The 25,506-nt window shown below is 42.3% G+C and overlaps 1 protein-coding gene across 11 annotated transcripts in view; it reads right to left on the reverse strand.

The window, feature by feature from the left end:
• The window catches only part of MBNL1 (muscleblind like splicing regulator 1), a 340,513-nt gene that overhangs the window by 119,189 nt on the left and 195,818 nt on the right, over positions 1-25,506 (reverse strand). The gene's annotated exons all lie outside the window — the stretch shown is intronic.

A 25,506-nucleotide genomic window follows, 5' to 3' on the forward strand; every position in this document is an offset into this window, starting at 1 on the left:
GGTAGTTTGCCGCAGAGCAATCAGGCTTAGCCTAGAGGGCTTGTGTAAAGTATATATGTAGCACTTCAAATAGTAATAAAGTGAATACACAACACAAGAAAAATCCTACACCAATTTATTTAGATAGAATAGGAGTTTTTTTAAATAAATATATGAAGACCAACGCACCAAAAATCTAATTGGTAGAACAGGAGATATGCAGGTTTAAAGATTTCAGTGAAAATAGCACCAAAAAGCACAAACTGCAAAATGTGGTTATCTGGTTGTGTCGGATCAGGAAAAAGTCACAAGTTCAGGCTGACCACAATGGAGTGTGGGACAGCTAAAGGGAGCCATTTCAGCCTGCTGAACAAGAGTACCTTAAATCCTGGTTGGGAAGAGATGTGAAGTACTGCACTCAGGATGCATGGTGCTGTGGGGATTCCTAGGATCAGCGAAGGTCCTGCTTTGTCATTCAGGATGTTGTCAAAGAAGGACTGGCGATGTAAAGTTCTACGTCGACATGCTTCATGCACCGACTGGTGCTGAGGAAACCCCGGGGCTTGCGATGTTGAATCCTGTTGAGTCCTGCTTCATTGTCAAAGATGCAGTCGACCATGGGCTTGCGATGAGAACTCTTGTATTGAGGATGCATTGTGGAGCAGCAGTTTGTGGAAGGCTGGGGGCAGTGATGCGAAGTCCTTGCGTTGGGTAAATCCATGCAGCAGGGGTGATGTCTTGCTGTACAGCAGAGAGGATACATCAGTTCTGCTGAAACCACAGGTGGGCTGGCATAGCATCCTTAGACCCACTTCCAAGAGTCCAGAGCTGGTGTGGTCCCCCTGGGCAGAGTAGGACTCACAAATGGCAGAGTCCAGGTGCTGAGTTCATGGTTGTTGGAGCCATTTGTCCCTGAGGTTCTAGCCAGGAGGCCAGCCGACTAGTCCTTGACGTCACTCTGGGGTCCTGTGTTCAACGGATGCAAGTCCAGTTCTTCTCATTTAGGCAAGAGGGCAGCAGGTTAGCACAAGGCAGCAGTCCTTCAGAGCTGCAGTCCAGCAGAGTGGCATTTCTTTCAGTAGCACAGCAGTCCTTCTTCCTGGCACAGTCCACAGGTCTAGAAGTGTACTGAAGAGTTGGGTCTAAGGGCCCAATATTTGTACCTGGTGCCCACTTTAAAGTGGAGCAAGCTTCTAGAGGTTTCCACCTCCCACTCAGGTGTCAGGTATCCCCTTCCTTCCTGTTCTGGACCCAGCTTCTCTGGGGTCACAACAAACCATTGTCATGCCCTTTCTGAGAGTGCTCAAGCAGAGCCTTTGTAACATGAATGTGTGGTATGTAACAGTGCCTTCCCCTGGTTTACTCAGAGTGGCTCATCCTGCCAACACCTATCTTACCTTTGTCTCACTGTCTGGGAGCAAAACACAAAGACCAACTGGTATCTAAACCTAATCATGTGACTCAGGGTCAGGCTGCAGGCACCAAATGGGCAGGACAAGAAAATGTCAACTTTCTAAAAGTGGTATTTTCAGAATTGTGATTAAAAATCCAAATTTACCATTGACAGGGGCTTTTCATTATAATTCCAAAGAAACCAAACTTGAGCTGTCTACCTGCTCTCAATTTGGAGTTACAGCTTAACAGATGTAATAAGGTAACTCCAATGTTATTCAATGGAGAGGTATGCCTTGCATTAGAACAAACAATGATTTTAGGATTTTTCCACTACTAGGAAATGTAAACATTTGAAGTATAGGTCCAACTTTTTTAAATACACTGCACCCTGCCTCTGGGCTGTTCAGGGCCTATCCTTCGGGTGACTTATATTCATTAAAAAGGAAGGTTTGGGCCTGGCAGAAGACAAGGCAGGCCGGAGACAGGTTTGAAAGGGCTACTTAAGTTGGTGGAACAATGAGTGCTGCATGCCCACTAGTGCAAAAAGAACAGAAGATTGATGGAATGCTAAGCAATGCAAACAATCACCCCCTGCCACAAAGATCTGGGTTTAAGCTATTGTATTTTTTCCCACCACGCTACTCCAACTTGGACCCAGCCATATGCAAATCAGTCTTGACCCTGCTCCCCATAGGAACAGTCTAGCCCAAACTGCCAAGCAAGGCCCTCCCTGGACCGGAAAGAAGCATCCGGGGACTGGTTTTTGGGTATCACCCATCATCAGCCAGGCTAGCTTGAATCCTGTGGTGCAGTGAGCACAGGATACACATCTGGGCATTCCCTTCCTACTTAGGGTGACAAAAGCAAAAAGAACAGATAATTGACAGAATGCTGCACAATATAATCATTCACCCCCAGTCACAAAGATCTGCGTTTAATCCATTGTTTTTTGCCCACCACGCCACCCCAGTTTGGATGTAGCCATATGCAGATCAGTCTTGACCATGCTAACCAGAGGCACAGTCCAGCCCGAACTTCCAAGCCAGGTTCTCCCTGGACTGGAAACATGCATTCTGGGACATTCTTTCGGGGTATCCCCCTTCAGCCAGATTAGTTTGAATCCTGTGGCGCAGTTAGCATGGGACCCATGTCTAGGCATACACTTCACACTTTGGGCGATAAAAGCAAAAATAAAGGATGATGGATGGAATGCTGAACAATGTGAACATTCACCCCTACTCACAAAGATCAGGGTGTAAACCATTGTTTTTTTTGCCCACCACGCCACTCCAGTTTATACCCAGTCATATGCAAATCAGTCTTGACACTGCTCCCCATAGGAACAGTCCAGCCCAAACTGCCAGTCCAAGTCCTCCCTGGAATGGAAACAAGCATCCTGGGACCGGTTTCGAGATATGCCCCCTCCCCCATGGGGAGGAGGGTCAAGACTGATTTGCATAGGGCAGGGTCCAAACAGGATTGGCATGACGAGCAAAAAAACTGATGGATTATACACAGATCTGTGAATGGAGGTGAATGTTTGATTTGTTCCACATTCCGTCCATCATCTGTTATTTTTGCATTTGTCACCCTATGTGGGAAGAGTATGCCCAGACGTGGGTCCTGTGCTCGCTATGCCACCAGATTCAAGCTAGCCTGGCTGATGAGGGGCGACATCCAAACCCAATCCCAGGATGCTTGTTTTTGGTCCAAGGAGGACCTGGCCTGAAAGTTTGGGCTGGATTGTTCCCATGGGAAGCAGCGTCAAGGCTAATTTGCATATGGCAGGATCCATACTGGAATGGAATGACAAGCAAAAAAATGATAAAGTAAACCCAGATCTGTGATTGGAGGTGAATGTTTGATTTGTTCCACATTCTGTTCATCATCTGTTCTTTTTGCATTTGCTGCCCAAAGGGGGAAGGGTATGCTCATATGTGGGTCCCATGTTCGCTATGCTACTGGATTCAAGCTAGCCTGGCTGATGAGGGTGATACCACAGAACTGGTCCTGGGATGCCTGTTTCTGATCCATGCAGGACCTAGCCTGGCAGGTCGGGTTGGAATGTTCCCATGGAGAGCAGGGTCTAGACTGATATGCATATGGCAGGTCCAAATGGGAATGGCATGATGAGAAAAATAACTGATGGATTAAACACACATCTGTGACTGCAGATGAATGTTTGATTTGTTCTACATTCCGTCCATCATCTGTTCTTTATGCACAGGCCCACTAGTAGCATTTAATTTACAGCCCCTAGGTTAATGCAGTACCACTTTATTAGGGATTTTCTACTATATCAAATGGGCCATTTCGGTGTAGGCCAATTCTACCATGTTTAAAGGCGAGAGCACAGGCAGTAGTAAAGTTTTCATAGTTCTAAAAGCCAACAAACTGGGTTCAGGAACCAAGAGCGTGAAGGTGAAAGTTTGTGGCTGAACCTGCAGAACATAGCGAATTTAAACATATATTAATCTTCATTGTTTAGTCTTCACTACTTCCAATGGGTGAGAATGTATGGCTAGGAAGAGAGGAGAAGTTTCAAGCATAGGCCCGACAGTGTGTTGTGATGCACTGAACCTCAGGGTGAAACTTCAATTTGCTATTTATAGGCACTAGACTACCTGTTAAGTAGAAAAAACACCTACACCCAATATTCATCTTCACATTTCTGAAGAGAAGCAGAATGGTACTTGGAAATCCTATGATTCATAGCCTTGTAAAAAATAGATTAACTTGTACATTTACATTTTTATTACAATTCCTGGCCACATATTGCAATACCCATTTCACTACTGTGCATGTGGTATGTGGCACTAATAATTATGGTAAGTAAGAACATCACATGGAGAGATTCTGCCACGATATAGCTCTTCATTTTGTTGAAGCAGAGTGAGGAATGTGCCCAGATTTGAATGTAAAACAACTTGTATCTTAGTGTGTGTCTCTACTTCATGAATATCTGCCCTCTCTTATGCATGAGCAATGGTGAATTATTTCTTCCCTCAAAATTCTAAATTATAGTGTGTAGGATTAGCGTAAAGATAGTTAGAACATGAGGATTCATTTTACAGCCCTACTGAAAAATAAATTATATGTTGGTGCTATATATGTGTACCACCAGACTTAACTGTTATTGTTCTCTTTTGTAGGTTTTACTGTCCGCGCAGTTGTTTGTGCTTAGAGCTTGTATTTAGATATTGAAAATCGTGTGTTAAAGAAGTTGGCAATTGCCTGAATAAATTCCAGCACTGGGCACAACTAATCTGCCTCAATCTTTAACGCTTAATAGCCAGTAAAGTACAAATTGTGCATTTGTGCTTCATGAATCACAGCATGTACCATTTGCTGGCCTTACACAAGCTCCCATTTGCCTCTCTTTAATCTGAGGGTCCATATGCTTCCTTGGGGGAGGCAGTGGATAATTTGATCCGGTGACTGTAGGTGGGTGGCATCCAATATACTTTTGATGACCAAGACTCCTTTTTGTTCATCAGATATTGACCCAGAACTAGTGACAAACTAAAAAAACATCGATGAAAATGAAACCGCAAAAGAGAAATCAAGCGATAGGATGTGCAGAATGCTGGAAGAAAAGAGCATGAGGTGAACTCAAGACTAGGCTGCCTTGATATTTAGCAATCCTCAAATTTGGCAGTTGAGAAAAATCATTGGGCACCACCACTTACTTTCTACAAATTAAGCACCTGTCCCAACATTACAAAATCTGGGCTTCCTGTTTGACCATGAATCCTGCACATGTGACTGAAGTTCCTAAGAAATCATACTAGCATATAGTGCGTTGGCATACTCCCTGTTCATCTGGTTCCATAAAAATTATTTGTTCTTACTGAGGAGATATCCCACCTGTGCAATTGCGAAATCATTTACACACGCCTACTAAAAAATAAATTTGACAATATTCTATGGATTCACAATGATGTTGCATGCATTACTTTCAGCTTGAGAGACATTGAACACATCAGAGCACCAATATCCACGGATCAAATAATGGTAAAGGTTCAAGGCTCCTTGGTCCATTCTCAATGCCTTAGGAAGCTTTGCACCAGCCTGTTTAAGCACTCCTTTGTTCAGCAAATATCTCCTTCCATTTCTTGATAAAGACTCACCAGGCCCAAAACTACAATACAACAGCAGATCGCTTCATGTACAGTTATCAACCTTTTGGAGCAATTTTCCTTCAGATCTAAGACTTAAAATGACTTTCTAATGTTTAGCCAGGAACTGTATTTAACTATTCTGCTTAGTCTTGCACTGGCAAGCATCTGCCTAAATCTGAGTCATTTCAGCCCACGGACGCTTCTCGCGACCCACAGAGGGGGACTGTAGCGCCACATGGATATCATATCAATGCCATTTTTATCTTGAAATGTTGACAGGTCTGCTCTTGCTGTGAAATTTGGGACTTTTCATTTCTGATTAGTTAAGAATTGGTTTGTATCATGTGGATAATGCTACCCAAACAGATGCTAGTGAAATACTGAACTTAAGAGAACTGGCCAGTGTGATGCAAACATTGACCAAGAATCTGACAGCTCCAAATAGGAATAAAGATGGGTGATGGTGGATCTCGGTCGCAGGAAGAAGGAGGGGGAGACAACAGCAAAAAGGGACTTTGTTATTACCAAGGACTGATGATTGTTTTTTTATGTTCATGAATATGTTATTTTTTCCCATGTGCTGATGGGAAATTACGTTTTATGTGAATCTTGCTTGACTGCTGTGGAATAAAGTGAGGAACGAACAGCAAAAAAAGAGTCATTTGAGTCCATCATTCCTTCTCTGCTTTTGACTGTTCCATTGCCTTGGAAGTGCTATTACTTATTGCCTGTTAGCTGGGGAGAAATACCAAGAGTTCCTACATGTCAGAGTTGATGTTTTTATATTGTACTCCCTACGCCAAGTTGTCATATAAATACCACTGATTCTGAGTGTACACAATGATACTGAATGGACAATTGTAAAAACGTTTACTGGCTTTTGCCAAGTATTTGTGGCATATTTTTCATCATTAGACTTTGTCCCAGAGCAAAAGAGAGAAAGGCAGAAAACTGATGAAGAAAAAAGGTAAAACGTGGGTGACAATGAACACACAAAATTAAGCTAAAGAGACAGGAAGTGTAGGGTATTGTCAAAAAATGGCATGAGGATGAACCAAAGATAGGTAGCATTGGTACTCTGCACACCCTGGCATTCTTAAGCAACATAAAATGTGGACTTGTATGAAAGACTTAGGCCTCTGCACGTATTTTCGTTGTTACAAATTAATCACTGAAATTAATCACTGGGTGCACCAGTACTATCTCCTTGGTAGAGATAATTTAGAGGTGGTTCTAAAAAGACAATTTCCCACAAAGGGAGAACCACTGAATGGGCAATTTACCACTGACAAAACTAATTGGAGAATTTGACATTACCACTCATTTCTAAATCAGGCCACTGACATATTTTGATTGCATCCATTTACATTGTGGCTGAAAATAGCAATGAATGTGGCATGTGTTGACACCTTCTTTTGGATACTGTCTAGGCGTAGTGATGCCGATTGTTTGAACAGGCACACAAAGGAATCTGCTAAGAAATTATTTTCAGTGCACTAGTATAAGTAAAGAAGAGCATACTTTGACAGTCAGTGTTATAGTCATTTTTATAATCAATTATTGTTTTCTATCTAGCCCAAATTGGTTGCTGGGAATAGCTGACTGGTAGAAAATGTGCTTCCAAACTATTGCAGCCCTCGTATACTAGGAGGCTGGGATTAGTAGAGGACAATACTGCTTCCACTCGCATAATTGCCCAAAGAATAAAGGCGGTAATAGTGGTAATACACAACTTGCAATCTCCATTTTAAAGTGTGACAAGCTGACTCTGATATCCTCAAACTGAAAATGTTAATGTATATTATGTGACTAAATTTGCAAGTGAGTCCATTAACCTGGTTTCTAATGAAGCATTATTTAAAGATATTTAGAGCAACAATAAAGCATGTTTTCACCATACTTATAAAAAAGTAAGCAATGCCACAGAAACAAATGTTTAATAAATATTTCAGTTACTGGATCAAAACTTGGTAAAAGCATCTGTATGTCAATGTTTAGTTTTAATTCATGCTAAATGAATCCAGAGTGTATTGAAAACTGGACCGATTCTAAATAACACACAATGGCCTCTGTGTTTCAGAGCGCTAAGAGGTCTGTCTGATATTACCTGGTCAACAAAAGAATCAGAATATGGTTAATTTACCAGTAAGTTAAGCCAGTCGAGCTGGGATCAACTTAAAATCCCTTGTATAAAGGAAAGGAGCACATCATCAAAACAGAATAAATTGGTAACAAAAAATGAAGTTTATCAAAAGACAAAAGATGGCTCCAAATCCCAAAATACCTGTTCTAGAAAAACAAATCTTATTTACTGCATAATAATACGGTGACAGAATTGTAAACGATCCTGGAAGGCAGTTACAAAAGACAAAGGCAGTAACTGATTACACTGCTTTTTAGTGCTGATTGGATGCGTACGTATTTACCTAGTTTCATATAGTATTCATATAGTATTTACATGTCACCTAATGGCCACTTCAGAGCACTGTTCAAGCTTACTATATGGTTAGTTATAGGGGTGTACAGGTTAAAGTTAGATCAGAACATTTATGATGAACCTAATTCTTGATTTATAATTGACAGTACGTGTACCCCAGCAGTCCTTAGAGGCTAGCCTCACTGGACATCAACCAGCCATGAACTGAAGAATATGTTGTACTCTGTTTTTTAGAATTTTGATCTTATATGGCACAATTGTTTTTCATTAGAGTAATGAGTGACTATGAATGTTTGAATGAGTTGATCTAGTGGGCAGCAAGACTTTATGTTAATTATCACACATGTTGATATTTAAATAGGTATTGAATATTCAAATGTTTGTGATGTAAATACAAATGTTGAAAAGGTATGTGAACAAGTATAATGAGGTGATATAAAATGATATCCTGTATTATGTGTCATGAATCTTTCGATGGGATGCAAAAACAGAAACAACAGAAATCTAGCAGGAGGATATATTATTTGCCCTCATTTTTGATTTGTCTATAATTAGGCAAATCCTTCAATTCTCTACAAACCTAATGCAGCAGCTGTGAAAAGTTTAGCATGACAAATTTAGTGAGAATTACATTGGGGATTCAGAAGTTAAATAAGACACAATAGTGTTGCCATATGGCGTCTTTGCATAGGTTTTACAGAAAATCTCAGACTATGTTCACAATTCACCAGACTTTCCCCTGATTAGATTAGTATCCGTGAAATGGAGAACATATGCTACAAAGTTTACAAACAAATATGTTCTAGGGCAGTGGTTCCCAAACTTTGGCCTTCTGTGGAGTCCTACTTTGTCAATACTGGAACCCGGGGACCCCAACTGAATCATTATTGGAATCCGGGGACCCCCCACACTGAGTCATTACTGAAAGCTGGGGGCCTAGTCTTTTAATATTATTTAATTTTCTCAGCAGTCACAGACCCCCTGAGGAGGCTTCACAGACCCCCAGGGGTCCGCTGACCACAGGTTGGGAACCACTGTTCTAGGGCACAAGTGCTAACTATAAGTATCTGGATAGCAGGACTCAAGCAGATGTCATTAGTGAAAGGTGATAATAGTGCCTCTGTAATCCTAGGCCTGGAACTTCGTATAAAGTATGACCACTGTGTAGCAACTTAGAATACTACTGGCAAGAAATTAGTAATATGTCCAACGAATACGCACAGGTGTGGAATTCAGGAGATCACCAGAAAGAATATACTTCATTACTGCATACTTCCATGTACTGGTTTTAAGTAAAAAAAATACCACTTTGGTCGACAACACTGCAAAAATGAAACAGCTTCATGACAACTGGCAGACACATTTTTATTGACAATAGATACCTTAATTGCACGGCAGAAGTGTGCTGAAGGCATCCAGGAGTTATGGCAATGTCTTATCAAAGTTAATACGCAGAATGATAACACTGTATACTAGAGGTTTCACCCAATTTACATGAATTACATATCAACTGCACAACACCTAATATGGTTTTCTAACTCTATGACATGCACAGCTGAATGAGGCCGTGCATACCATGCACAGCTCTAAACCGATCATGCATAGTTACATCTTCACTTCCATTCAGACAGTTAGAAAACAAAGCTGGTGTGTTTTATTAAAAGAATGTGAGGTAAAGAGGACAAGCAGTGCTTGCTTATTTTTTTCTGGTCAGGGGGTATTGCTTGAATGAGAGAGAACGTTTACCCACATTCCCTCTTCTTACCAGATTAGTGCTTTGCTGGGAGGAAGATATTAGTGGATGTATGTTCTGCTGCATTCTATGTTTGCATGTGACCAGAAAAATGCATACTACATTGTGGGGGCGCACAGCCTAGGATCAGGAGTGCAGGATCCAGGTCAGACTTTCAGAATAGCAACACAAGAAGATGATGGACGGAATGCGGAAACGTTTGAGACACTCACCCCCAGTCACAGATCTGGATTAAATCCATGCGTTCTTTTGCCACCTCAGTTTCGACCTAGCCATATGCAAATCAGACTTGACCCATGTCCCATGGTAAACAGGGTCAAGACTGATTTGCATATGGCTAAATATGTGATTTTATTTGGCTTTGGAAAATCTTGATCTCAATCTTAGAGGAAATGTTCTCATATACCCTTGCCAAGTATGAACCTTAACCTAGGGACACTACAAAAAGACAAAAAAGCGGAACGCATTATATTGATTTATGTTAAAGACCATATTTCCTTATAAAATTCCCTCGTTAGCGTGCATAAAACTCCTGAGTGCTGAAGACAGGCAAGGGTAGCTGGAAGTGATCTGCGTAGCATGACTCATGAAAATGTCAGCCATGGCAACATTGTATCTTAATAAGAAGGAATGTGAAAGCGAGAGTGGAAAGCACAGACGGCTATCATATGATGTTTTTCTTCTGCTATCGTATTTAAAGCATTTAGGCTGAAAGCCCGGGCTTCACTGAACGCCCAGTCTACGTGTCGTGAAGTTGGGCCAGCGCTATGTCTGTGTATTTTAAACTGTTTTGGCCGAAGGAGAATGCTGGTATGAGCTGTACAGCGCCTTGTCGGATAATGAACTGATTCAACGCGCCTCTGCACAGTTGCTTTTTTAATCAACCTTTAAAACTGAGCAGCTGGCCTTTCAGCTCAATTGCTCTGTAATATCTAGTTAACTCGATGTGACTCCTACAGTTTCAATCTAAAATTACAGCACTGGGGGTTGTTTCCTATTACCATACAGAGCTGTACTCCAAGTTATAGTAACTATCTCCCTTGAGAAGATGTGCTGCTAGACGCCCGCTAGTGTGTTTGATAAAGTAGCAAGGACAGAAATGCGCCTATGTAACTATGATTTATGGAATTAGTGATTTACATTTCCTATCTCGAAACAGTAGGGGGCGCTCTCTGCACAAGGTTTGGACTCGCACTGCATTGTAAACATCATATTTCCTTTTTAGCTGGGGCACAAACATGTGTTGCAGATTCTGCGGTTCAAAACTGTCCCTTGGAATCAAGTGATGCATTTCGGGCAGTGCAAAGGCTGAACCGTTGTTTCCCAAGATGTTCACTGTCAAGCAGACTCTCCTCGGAAATACGTGCCACAGATCAAAATGCATGCTGTCGCACTGGCGAACGATATAACATGAATTCACTAAAATACCGGGGAAGAGGACATTATAACATCATCTTTCGATCCCTTCTGATGACATCACAAGATTGAACCGTTGTCTCTCCTTTTGCAGATTTCTATTTGCTACTGAAGTGGTAGGAGTAGGTGTAAGTACTGGCATCTATATAAAAGTACTACTCAAAGTTCTGTTTGCCTGCGCTGGTTCTGCCACATTTATATAAACATTTTAAAGGAAGGCAACTCTATTTATTAACGGCTAATACCACTCGTTGGTGTCAGATGCTCGGTCGGCCATGTTTTCTCTTTCCCTGCAGGGTATGTGTTTTAAGACTCTGGAATAGTTTCTAAGGGCCTTACAAAAACTTCGGACATGCCTAACCAGTGGTGGTAACTTCGGTGCCCGCGGTACCACATGATAAGCCAGGGGTGAACGCTGCTATCATTGGCAACGCCTGATAGGTCCATGTGTACCTCACCTGAGCCTGCTAAGTTCTTACACGTCGCCATGAGCGACATAAATGGATTGAAATCGCATTTCTGCCGTGGGCTGAGGAGAGTACAAATCCGTGAACAACCCCCCGCCCTCCTTCAGGGCTGCATTTCAATTCTCCAGGTGCTCGACTCGCTTCTACACCTGCCGTTTCCAACACGTCCTAACTGGTTCTCCTCCGAAGGAAATCTGCTGGAGAATGACCTCCGTGCTAGCAGCCGTAACTCTGCCCAGGCCCTCCTTGTTCTACAGTTTTGGAGTCTCAGCAGTGTTGGTGTCGTCTCATACTTTTTTTTTCGGTCGTGTGAATGAAACTGACTTCCGGCACATATTATGTCTGCTAAAAGTTCTGACTTGAAACGCTGCCGAGAGAGCTGAGCCTTTAACGTACTGTGTGGTGCCTGAGTTTCACCAGAAAAAAAACACTTATTTAATTATAAAACCTTCAAAAAAGTATTTACTGTTATTTGATTTCCTTGAGTACGTTCCAATATTGCTTTCTTAGTAACAGTACATTAGTGGAATCCTAAGTGAACAAGAGGCTAGAAAAGAATTAAAGAACGAATACTGGGGGAATAGTTTAAAAAAGCATATTTTCGTAATTTAGCCATAGAAAGGCCCAGCCTAAATAAAGCATAGACAGACAAGAAGAGCCAGAAGCGCATGAGTGAGAAAGCAATGTGTGTGTGTGTGTGTGGGGGGGGGGGGGGGGGGGGGGCAGGGAGTTTGGTAGGAGAAGCACACAGGAGGGAGCTTGCAACATAAGGGAGGCAGCAGCACAGAGCATGGGGTCAGGTATTTGGTGATGGGAGAAGCACACGAAGAAGAGAGCTGGAAACCAAATTTACTCCCACGGAATGCCAGAAAAGAGTTGTTCTCCAAAAGTTAGCAGTGTTAGAAAGAAGCCAGCCAGTCAGATAGAATGGGAGAGGACTAAACAGAAGACGGACAAGCTGGGACAATGAAAGCAATCAAATAAGAATCAACCAAATTAGTGTCAACCCAAAAAGACCACTCCGATATTTAAATAATGCATAATACAGCATTTACGAGCTTTGCACAACAAAAACACAGACCAAAATGTACTGATGCACCATTATCACGACGAATATTTCAGTTCATGGACTGAGTGAGGACCATAATCAGCTGTAGTTCACGGACTGAGGTTCAGTGTGATCTGATATAACTATAGCCAGTGTAGGGTATAAAAGTCAAGTGAAACTGGCAAAATGGTAGGTGTTACCAGATGCCTTGAATCACTTGTTCTGCTTCTACAAACAGGGTAGAAACCCTTCAATGCAGATTCTGAACCTATAAATAAGCATCCCTTCACACAATATCCCTGAGCCCAACACTGAGGACACATCAAGGAGTAGCTGATATCAACAGATTACAGAGGTGCTCTATTGCAACAACTTCAAGCAGATGACTGGATAAGTGTGCCTGTAGCAAAGGTGGACAACTATTTAAGCATGCTATGCATGGTGGCATCCAATTGTCTATGAAGATCAAAATTGAAACAAATTAATCGATTTTCCTTGACCTAAAGTAAGTCATGGCTCAGATATGCCTCTAGTGGTGTTTTGCATTGTACATGTGATATAAAAATGGTTCCTCTTAATCACAAACTCACTTAAACTCGTGTTTAGGATTTGCCTAGAGGATGCACGGCATACAAGACCATAGTAGCCACAGCTTGAGAATGTCAAGATTTTTCCTCAATATCTTTTGACTGTTGTCACGCATATGGACAATGCAATAAATAACACATGTATACAATTATACTTACAAAGTGTCTGATTTTATCATTTTTTTCAAGAAAAGGATTACTTTTCCTCCATACCATCTCAAATGGCATCACCAACTGACCACAAACCCAAATCCATCTGTGCATCTCTACATTTTCTTATTAAAAACAAAAGCCTTTCCAGCACCTAAGTGACTTACGGCTAGTGGTTCAAGCTTCAGTCATTTCCTATATGACTGGAGCATTACAACCCTAACTTGAGTGCCAGTGTTAGAAATGGGGTCTTTGGTTGGCAGTCAGGTTACCCTCTGTCCAAGCAAGGACTCTCACTCCAGTCAGGGTAAAGGAGAATCACACCCAGTTAACCTACGCTCACCACCTGGGTAGCTTGGCACGAGCAGGCAGACTTAACTCAGAGACAATGTGTTAAGTATTTGTACAAACACACACAGTAATACAGTGATCCGCTACAAAATGACACAACACAGGTTTAGGAAAAAAGTAAATATTTTATCTAAATAAACAAGATCAAATATGATAAAAATCCACAAAATACAGTAAAAATTATGAATTTAGCACTTACAAGCAGGAAAACAGTGCCTTGAGGAACAAACACTGCAAGTTGGTAATATGCATCATCGTAACTGAGTCGTTTCCTACAATCCAACGCTAATAGCGCCGTTTACGGAGTCGTTCGACCCCCAGGTACAGTACCCTAGGAAACAAGTAGAAAACAGACCAGGGCACGGAGTCGGGGAGAGCAGCTTCGCTGGGTCCGATGCACCGTCGGTTCCGTCGCCACTGGGCAGAAGGACTGCGAAGTCGTGCAGCTGCGTCGGGCCCTCACTACAGGGCAGTGGAGATGAAGTGGCGTCAGATGCGAAGTCGGTCCCTTGGTTCTGGCGATGCGAAGTCCAGCGGAGTAACAATGCTGCGGGGCAACCTCACATGGTCACGATGATGTCACAGAGCCGCAGGCGTTGCAATGGCATTGGATCGTCACGGACATTGGACTTACGACACTCCGGTGTCAGTAAAGTCGGGCAGGATCAGTGGTTGCAGTGACGCGAGACCTATTGAGTTGTCGAGCTTCTACAAGATCCACGGTCTTGGGGCAGGCGGCGTTACGGTACTGGGTTAGCGGCATCAGCTCACAGGGTCTTCAGATTCGTGCCCAGCGAAATCCACGGCCTCGGGCAAGTAGTGTCACGGTTGTGGAAAGCGGCATCCTTTCTAAAGTCGCACAGTGTTGTCCATCGTTGCTAGACAGGATTTTCTCCAGGAATTCACTTCCATGGGTCCAGGAACTGGAATGGCACCCTCTGGCAAGCTAGCGTCCACAGCAAGTAGACTCAGGTCTGGTTGGTGAAGCCTTTGCTGTCCCTGAGGCTTCAAAACAGGAGGCAAGCTCTACTTAAAGCCCTTGGAGTCACTTCTCAAGCAGGAATGCAACAAAGTCCAGTCTCTGTCCCCTAGCACCGGCAGAAGCAGCAACTGCAGGATAGCCCAACACAGCACAGTCACAGGCCAGGGCAGCACTTCTCCTCAGTTCTTCAGCTCTTCTCCAGGCAGAAGTTCCTCTTCAATCCTTGAAGTAATCTAAAGTCTGGGGTTTTGGGTCCTCTTCTTATACTCCTTTCTACCTTTGAAGTTGTCAACTTCAAAGGAAAGTCTCAAGTGTCTGTAAGATCCTTTCTTGTCCAGGCCAGGCACCAGCCACACACCAGGAGGTTGGAGACTGCTTTGTGTGAGGGCAGGCACAGCCCATTCAGGTGTGAGTGACCACACCTCCCCCCTCTCCCCTCCAGCTCAGATGGCTCATCAGGATATGCGAGCTACACCACAGACCCCTTTGTGTCACTGTCTAGAGAGAGGTGCAAAACAACCCAACTGTCACACTGGCCCAGACAGGGAATCCACAAACAGGCAGAGTCACAGAATAGTTTAAGCAAGAAAATGCCTACTTTCTAAAAGAGGCATTTTCATACACCCGATCTAAAAACCAACTTCACTAAAAGATGTATTTTTAAATTGTGAGCTGAGAGACCCTAAACTCCATATTTGTTTCTGCTTGCAAAGGGAATCTGAGCTTTAATAACTTTTAAAGGCAGCCCCCATAATAACCTATGAGAGAGATAGGCCTTGCAACAGTGAAAACCGAATTTGGCGGTATTTCACTGTCAGGACATGTAAAACACATAAGTACATGTCCACCCTTAACATACACTACACCCTGCCCATGGGACTACCTAGGGCCTACCTTAGGGGTGCTTTACATGTATAAAGAGAAGGTTTAGGCCTGGCAAGTGGGTACACTTGCCAAATCTAACTGACAATGCAAGACTGCACACACAGACACTGCAGTGGCAGGTCTGAGACATGTTTACAGGGCTACCCATCTGGGTGGCACAATCGGTGCTGGAGGCCCACTAGTAGATTTTGATTTACAGGCCCAGGGCACCTCTAGTGCACTTTACTAGGGAAGTACTAGTAAATCACATATGCCAATCATGGATACACCAATCAACAATACAATTTACACAGAAAGCATATGCACTTTTAGCACTGGTTAGCAGTGGTAAAGTACCCAGAGTCCTAAAACCAACAAAAACAGGTCAGACAAAATAGGAGGAAGGAGGCAAAAAGATTGGGGATGACCCTGCAAAAAAGACCAAGTCCAACACCAGCAGCAACTTCTTACCTGGAAATAATACCAAACAGCCCCAGTCATGACAGATCTACACTTGCTTCCACTACATGCCAGCATCAAATTTAAGTAGGGCTGTAATCTTCAAAGCTGTGCATCTCTCACAATGCACCTTGAAAATGTCTGGATTTGAAACCAGAGTAAAGGGCAAAGAACTGGAATAAAGAAAAACAGTGCATATTCTAGCCATCACAGAATTCTTCTCTGGGGTAGCTTCCGCTCTGTGGAACTCCCTCCCAAACCTATATTATTGTATCTTGATTAATCTTTTAAATAAACCTGGACTAAACTTCGGTCACTTATTAAACCTGTACTCCATGCACTTTCTCTTCTACCTGACATACTGAGTGAGTCCTTTCATTATCTTGACCCCTTATTATTTTTCTCTGAATCTATAAATTGTGTTAATTTGGAAGGCAAGAGATGTTACTCATTAGGAAAATGTGTTATTCTCTCTATACTTTACTTGAATGTTAAATTTATTCAAGCTTTCCTTCCTTTCACCAAGGGCGGTTCCTTCGCAATGGTGAAGGAGCATCACCCCACTGGCTGAGCCAGCAGCTGAAAATTAAAATAATATTTCACTATTGTTTAATTTTTCAGCTGCTGGCTCAGCCAACATGTGCAGGGAGGTGTGTGGTGGGCCATGGAGGAGGAGAAGTGGAGTGGGTGCACTAAGTGCGCATGTCAGTTTAGCCGGTTGTCTTGGGCCAGCCAAACTGACACGCACACTTAGGTTTCTCCAACTTGGCTGTGTGGCACAGCCAGGTTGGAGAAACTGCACAGACTCCAGTGCACTATCTTAGCAGCAGACCAAGCTGCTCAGCCCAATCCTGACACAGCTCTCATGCCAGGTATAACATGAGAGCAGCACCAGGACTGCATGGGGAGCCTGTGCTGATGTCCCAGGGACTGCTGGGACACCACCATCATTGGAAGGGGAGCGAGGCAGCAGCAGGAGTAGGTCATTTAAAAAAAGTATTATGTTATTTACCACCTCCCCCCACACCTGCCCCTCCCCTTGAGATTGTCAGCAGCCATTGCTACCTTCCACAGGCTCCAAGTTTTTTCTCTTCCATCCTGGTACCATTATTTCTCATAACTTACTTTCTAGATAACATTATAGAATTGTCTTTTAAAGTTATGCAAGGGCCACGTTCTATGTAGATAAGACATTTCCTGGATTGTTATTCTGCAATATAAAGTATACTAACGAAGAACTGGCATTAATGTGATATATAAGAATGTAAAATAAATGTAAGTAATATTAGTGGTCTATAAATGACATAGAACAATTGGTTTCTTCCAGTACAGAGAATATCCTACTCATTTGATCTCTAGGACTGCATTCATCTAACTCAGACAACATGATTATATGTTTCTTTTTCTTTATTATTACTTTGCTTCTCCAATTCTGTGTCATCTTTATACATTCTGGTACAGACTATACTTTAGTGGTCTGGTCATGACAGTCTAGCCATGAAAGTAGTCTGAGCATATAGAGTTTTACCCAAACTACATTTGAAGCAGTAGCAGAACTCTGGGAAGCAACATAGACACAAAGTTGTTTTTTTAGGTCGATGGAGGAAGCAGGTGAGAGAATAGAACGTCTGAATACATTTCAAAGATCCCCTTCTTGATTTTTCAAGTGGGGAATGGTGCCCCCCAGAGGGCTTGAGGTAATCTGAAAGTAAGGCTGCTGTTACAATTAACCCAGGCACAACTACCATGGTCTCCATGTTGGATCTCACTTGGCATGAGTTCCACAGATAATAGATATTTTATCTGTGTGAATCTCTCTGATATCCAACTACAGTATTGAGGGTTGTATTCGAGCCCGATGTCCATCAGAATGTAGTTTTACCGAACAATGGACTTTCCCAGAGGTCTTACTTATGGATTGACTAGCAGCAAAGGCAGTGAAGAAACCTGTGGGAAACCTAACAAGAAACATAGTTAAGGAGGAGGAATTTCAACTCACTATCTGATGACACTGTCAGTGAGGTACTGGGTCTAGTGGAAGGCCTGAAACAAGAATTCTGGCCATGGAAGTTTGAGATAACTTTCAGGAAAGGCTAAAACTGAGATATGATCACTCTTTTTGTGATTGTGCTTCAGAGAAAAAAGTTAATAATCAAAGTGAAACTGGCTACCTTTTTGGGATCCGCCACGATTTTGCTCAACAAAGGAACAAGTGTGAGCTTCATATTATGAAAAATGTTTTGCTGTACACATTTCTTATTCTCGCACATGTGGATCTACATTTGGTTTTGACTATTAGTTTACCCAACACCAAATAAACATTCACCTTCGAATCAAAAAATGAAGTGCCCAAATAAATTGGTATGTTTGACAATTTCTAGCTCTTGGAATATGTTTTACTGAAACACTGCTTAAATCATATCATACTTCTAATACAAACTGAACTCCCAATAAATCAAATCAAACAGGATTTAAAGAGGCTGGATAATCACCCACAAGAGTATCCAGGTGCTGAGAACCCAGGTGCCAAGGAGGGATTAGTTGAACAGCCAGGTCTTGATCCCCTTCCTGAATTCCAGTAGAGAGGATGAGGTCTGGAGGTGAAGAGGGGGGAGGGGTTGTTGCATGACTTCACTGTGAGGTATAAGGGGCATCCTTCACTTGGCTTTGGCAGATGCAGAGACCGTGAGCGAGGGAGAGGGAGGTGGGGCACAGGTGTCTGGTGGGTAGGTGGAAGTTCCGGTGGAGGTTGATGTTTGCTGATCCTTGGTCATGTAGAACTTTGTAGGTGTGGATCAGCATCTTGAATAGAAATCGCTTCTGAATGGGGAGCCAGTGGAGCTTCTTGAGGTAGGGGGAGATGTGGGTCCACTTTTGGAGGTTCTGGCCATTGAATTCTGTATGGTCTGCAGGCTTTTAAGCAGGTTCTAGGTTGTTCCTACATAGAGTGCATTGCTGTAGTCCAACGGCTGGTGCCTAGAACTTGAGTGACCGTTCGTCTCGTGTGGATGGAAAGCAATTTGAAGATCTTGTGGAGCATGTGAAGAGTGAGGAAGCAGGCAGAGAAGACTGCATTGATCTGGCTTTTAATGGATAGCATGCTGTCCAGGATGAAGGCAAGGTTGTGGGCATGCTCTGTCAAAGCAGGTGAGGGTCCTAGTTCGTAAGGCCACCAGACATTGTTCCATGGGGAGGTGTTGTTCCCGTAGATCAACACCTCAATTTTGTCTGTGTTGCATTTTTAGACAGTTGTCTTTTATCCAATTGGCTGCACATGTCATGTACCTGCAGAAGGTGTCCATCGTAGTGGAGGGGTCTTCTGATAACGAGAGTCACCGTTGATAAAAGCATTCTTATCCTTTCCCCCAAAATACTTGGGGTCCTATTGGCGAAGGTAAATTTGATCATAAACATTTAGTTTTGATCGACACCACTATTTTTACATTAGGCAGATTTGGTGGAAGTTTAGAGAAAGAACTTTCTTCACAGGAAGAAATATTTTATTCAAAGAAAAAAAGATGTGCATTTTCAACTGATACTCTGTATTCCGTGTGCAGAGCTATTTGCCTTGGAGATCTTCAAGCAGGGAAAATAGGAGCAATTGGAAAATCTCACATGATATACTGGGAATGCCTAGTAAACGTAAGCTCAGGAGATGCGTAAATCTCAGCCTGTCCTTTTATATTTTTTATGACAACTGGATCCATGGAAAATGGTACATGCATCATGCCTGCATCACAGTACTGATACCTTCAGATTTAATTTAGGAAATAATATTCTCTATATCTGTACTATATGGCCCACTCTGAACACATAATAAGATACATGCATTGAAATGCCCAGCTAGATAAAAAGGATCAGTTAAATAGGTGTAACATTGTCTCCTGATATATTAAAGTTGAACAGTCAGGTTTACTTTATTATTAGGTTCTATGGATATATAAATTGGATAAAGCATACAGTGCTTGAAACACTGACCAAAGGGTATTATTTAGTTCTCTATTTCAACATTTGATATTGCTTCATTGTTCACTAAAATCATTCCAAATCATAATATCAGAAAATGCTTCCAATAAAGCTTAGGTAGTTGTAAAGAAGACACACAAACTGATTAATTCCCCTACTAACACAGTGCATACCATGGAGCAAACCTCATCAGTTGTGTGCCACATTTAATTTGGTGGATTATCCATGCAAATGAGCATCAAGAGCCTCTCCAGCTGCAGTCAGAAAATGTGTACATACTGCCATATGGCCAGCACACACAATACTGAGTTTTGGCCAGTGTAATTCATGGCATTATCAGTGGGTCCATTTGATGCTCAGAGTATTGTAGATTTGGATGTCCCTGCTGGTCATCACCAACCATTGATGTCAAAGAGGTGGGGTGAGGCATGACACTATGAGCTATTGTACTGTGGCTTCAAACCACTGATTCTTCACTCCCGCACCTGCCACAGTCGAAGATTACAAAATAAATATGTATAGCTGTTAGACCTGACACTTTTTGCAGGGTCATCCTCAAACTTTTTGCCTCCTTCCTCCCATTGTTCTTGCCTGTTGTGTTTGCTTTAGGACTCTGGGAAGTTTACCACTGCTGATCAGTGCTAAAGTGCAAGTGCACTCTTTCTAAATTAGACTGGTAATTGGTTTATCCATGATTGGCATATTTGATTTACTAGTAAGTCCCTAGTAAAGTGCACCAAGTGTGCCCATGGTCTGTAAATCAAATGCTACTAGTGGGACCACAGCACTGATTGTGCCACCCACATCAGCAGCCCTGTAAACATATCACAATCCTGCCACTGCAGTGTCTGTGTATGCAGTTTTAAAATGCCAGTTCGACTTGGCAAGTGCATCCACTTGTAAGGCCCAAACCTTCCATTTTACTACATGTAAGTCACCCCTAAGGAAGGTCCATGGCAGCCCCATGGGCAGGGTGCAGTGTATTTAAAATGTAGGACACACTAGTGTTTTTTACATGTCCTGATAGTGAAATAATGCCAAATGTGGTTGTCTCTATTGCAAGGCCTATCTCTCCTGCAGGTTAACATGGGGATCGCCTTGAACTAACTTTTATGTGTAATTTCCCATTGGGAGCAGATGGAGATGTGGAGTTTAGGGTCTCTGAACTCACAATTTTAAAATGGATATTTTGGTATAGTTGGTTTTTAGATTGCAAGTTTGAAAATGCCTTTTAGAAAGTGGGCATTTTCTTGCATAACCATTCTGTGCCACAGCTGTGGAATACACATCTGGGTCAGGATGACAGTTGGTCTGGTTGTGAATTCACTCTAGACAGACACACAAAGAGAGCTGAGGTGTGCCTGGCATATTCTGATGGGGCCTCCTGGTCTAGAGTGGAAGGAGCTGACACTTGCACCTGAATAGGGCTGTGCCTGTCCATTCACCTAGCAGTCTCAAAACACCCTGCAGTGTGTCTGGGGCCAAGGCAGTGAAGATAGGGTCTTGTGCACTGCAAAAACATTCTTTGAAGTTTGCCTGCCTCAAAGTCAGAAATGAGTATAAGCATTGGGCTTCAGAACACTTCTAGGCTGAGGACATTCTGCCAGGAAGAAGAGCTAGATGCCATAAGAAGGACTGACACTGTTACTTTGCTGTGATGGTCTGCTGATTAGTGCTTCTCTCCTGGAAGTTAAAGGACTGGACTCTGCTTTCTACATCCTGCTTCCAAAGGCTCTCCAAGTGATTGGACAGAGCTTGCCTCCTGTTAGAAGTCTCAGGGGCATCAAAGACTTCACCTGCCAACAACTGGGCTTTCTTGCTGAGAGTCTTGACTTGCCAAGTGGTGCCCGGTGAAGCCAAAAAGAAACCAAATGCATCGACTCCAGATCAAAATCGAAACTGGTGCAGTTGTCTGACTCTGTGCCGCTGCCTGCACCAGGAGCTGTGATCCCCACTGAGTGCAACAACAGCGACCGATGCTGCAGATCCGACACCATTCCAGTGCCTTCAAAGCCCCGTCACAGCGTGAGTACTGAGTGCTGTGTGCCCGATGTATGGGACACCCGACTTCGCTGCAAGACCTGTCGCCCGACGTGTGAACTTGTAGCGAGCGACATCGTGATAGCCCGAGTTGGAGCTATTGTGTTTCTAAGCACTATACTGAGGTTTAATCTTTGAAAATTCATATCTTTTCTTGTGTATGTTGGATTTTTTGTTGTTTTGTTCTTGTTTTAATCAGATATATACTGCCTTTTTTCTAAACTTGTGTGGGGTACTTTTGTGGTGTTTTCATTGTGTTACTGCGTGTGTGAGTGTGTACAAATACTTTACGCATGACCTCTGAGATAAGCCTGACTGCTCATGCCAAGCTACCAAGGTGGTGAGCAGGGGTTATCTTAGCTGTGTGACTCCCTTACCCTGACTAGAGTGAGGGTCCCTAATTGGACAAGGTGCAAACCACTGCCAACTAGAGACCTCATTTCTAACAAAAGCCATTTAGTATTTCTTCCTAATTACATTGCCTATTAGTTTGTGAAATTTGTGAAATTGTATATGCAGTTCTCCCCTTCTGACAATTGCACTGTCAGAGATTATCAGTCAACATATAGTTTTCCCACATGCACAATAATGCTACATTTTTAATGCATAAGGTGGTAGTCTGGTGAGATGCAAACAACGAATGCAGGAATCTGTTAGTCTGATGGGCCTGTTTTCTAGGTCTCATCTAGTACAAATATGTCACTTACTCTCTACAAGTAGTTGTAGTCATGGGATATTTCACCAGTTGCTGGTTTTTACAAGAGTAAGGGCCTGATTTAGAGTTTGGTGGAGGGTTACTCAGTCAGAAACGTAACGGATAGCCTATCAGTTCTATTACAATTCCATTTTAGGCTATCTGACATGTAATGCGCCCGTGGGGATATCCGTCACGTTGTGACAGAGTAACCCCTCCTCCAAACTCTAAATCAGGCCCTAAGTTTGGGCGGTAAAATCCCATTGAAGAATGAAGTTGCAAAATGCTGTAATATATTACAGGTTCCCTCAGAAGGAGGCAGAAGGACCAATGTGTCCCTTCTATGGGAGGTATATGCCTGAAGAAAAAAGGTTGCAAAATGGTAAACATGCTACAGGTTGCCTCAGAAAGAACGTGGAGCAAATGAGGAACAGGTGCATAGAAACTTGAGGGACTCCATTAATTGAAAGCATTAATGAATATATTACATAATCCATCATCAGTTCAACCACACTTAGATAGAACGATATTATTTACTCTATGCCTTAAAAGCTTTCTATGTCCAGACATGGTGGTGAATGTATGTGTTAAGGGAAGTGATACGTTTGGGATTTTGAACTTGATTGTCCTGTTGCCGTGTGTCTAATTTCAAGTAAAAAAAAACCTCTAAATTGTCTTGCTTGCAATGTAGGAAATATGTAATAAGTGGTTACTGATGTTGTCACAAACTGATTGGAGCAGGACAGTAAAAGTTATGTTCAGATTAACCCTGTGTCTTTGAACAACTAAGGAGACAAATGCTTGTGCTTTTGTTAACGTTGGTTACGGGAGGATGCTGGAATAGTATAATATCCAGTGACTATTTCCCAGTTCTTGGGTGGACATTGAGAGATATCTGTGCACTCAGAGCTTTATCTTTTTGGGGATCCTAATGGGAAATTCAAGGTATTAGTTTCCTAGATTCCTCAGTTGTGATGAGAAAAAAGGATTAGATGAAGACTAAAAAGGAGGTCTGAGTAAATGCAGCCTACATACAAAGAGACCCTTTTCTTTTATCTCCGTCCCCATCCCCATTCTGCCAGGAATATCAGTGCAGTGTTTCATTCTAGAATGAAATTAAGTCCAATATTTTTGAACTGGACTGTAGCTCACAGATCACTTTCACTTAATATGAGAAAAATCTGACCCAATCTCCCATTTCAAACTACCAAATGTTTCATTAACACGTTAGTGATGAGCAAGCTGGACTAGCGTAGCAGTTCCTTTTGGCCTTAAACTCTAATTTTTCTTTCTCATTCAACAGCTATCTTCTAATGTACTTTGACCAAAACACACTCTTCCAACTAACACCACATGATAACTCCTGGCCTCGTGTTTATAATCATTTGACCTAACTGGTCCCCCTTTGATAGACCTCCAGTGAACTGTGTGTTGCCTCCTCCTTACTGAGTTTATACATCTATTTCCACTCAGGAACACTTTACTACATTGATATTAAAAAGCTTCAGCACACAATGAAAAAGAATAAGCTAGTATAGCTAGCTCGATAATGTACTGACTTTCTCGTGTTTCATCCATCATCATATTTCTTCATCTCTACTAATAGGATGATTTAGAGTAGGTTTCATAAATATCACTCTGCGAGAAGCTGTGATTTTCAATTGGCATAGAATTACTTTAGTAGTGACTTGCACCTACTTTCCCAGTAGTAAAGCACACCCACTAAAAGAAAATCCCTTTGAGGACCAGACTTTACGACGTGTGTAAAAATAACTGGTGCAAAACACCCCGAAGTGAATAAGATTAGCAGGCAATGGATTTGTTTATTCATTCAATTATGAAATTAGTAATAAATTATGGGGATTAATACGATTAGTGTTCGAACCTGTTTTGCTTGTGCTTCTACACTACACACCATTTTGCACAATTACTATTAGCTAGGAGCTGCCGCTAGCTGCCTTTACAACGTCACAAACTTCAACAAGATCATATAATCGAAGGCGAAGGCTCCAAACTGAAGGTCAGTTCACATAGATCTTACAAGGATCAGGTTTAAGTTACACATTTGGCACTTCTGGCCTAATCCTGAATTCCAAGAGTAAGACAGGGGTACTACTAGCCTGTTCCTGGCTTACTCCTGAAATTCAGGAGCATGGCAGAAGTACTGCAAGAGCAAGTTACATCAAAATCGTTGTGACCTGTCCCCTCAAAATCTGTAAACCATAGTAATTTAAGTGCTTAACAGTCCTGCCATAAAGCTCACCTAAATCTGCATCATTCTAATTATTTATTGCTGTAATATGAGACAGCTGTATAAAGTTATATATTTTGGGCATATTATGCCAAACATAAACATAGGTCCTTATATACTGATCGTCTCTGTATATAATCCTTTGAAAATGAGTGGTAACAGGTAACTCCCGTAAGTGTAAGTTTTATTGAAATCACTACATGACAGCTGTATATAACTCCGTAGAGAACTCTCCAGTGAAAACTAACATTACAGATTCAATTCTGAACTCAGGACCAATGTTTTCTTGCATGGGTTCAGAATATCCTTGACATCCTACCATTTTCTGCAAATGGCAATGGAAAGGGCAAGGAGTTCAAACTGTAAACATGAAACAGGGTTTGTCTTTTTATTATTCTTGCTCCTGCCTCCACAACCCTCTATGACCAGGGGAAGAGGGCATGCTGCAAAGATAACCTACTGTGCAAGTCAGGCATGCCAACCGCCTCTAGTTGACATCTCTTGGCACATGCTGCTTGAATCACTCACAAATGATGCACATGTAAC

This window comes from Pleurodeles waltl, chromosome 11 (assembly GCF_031143425.1).
Source record: "Pleurodeles waltl isolate 20211129_DDA chromosome 11, aPleWal1.hap1.20221129, whole genome shotgun sequence".
Taxonomy (NCBI): Eukaryota; Metazoa; Chordata; class Amphibia; order Caudata; family Salamandridae; genus Pleurodeles; species Pleurodeles waltl.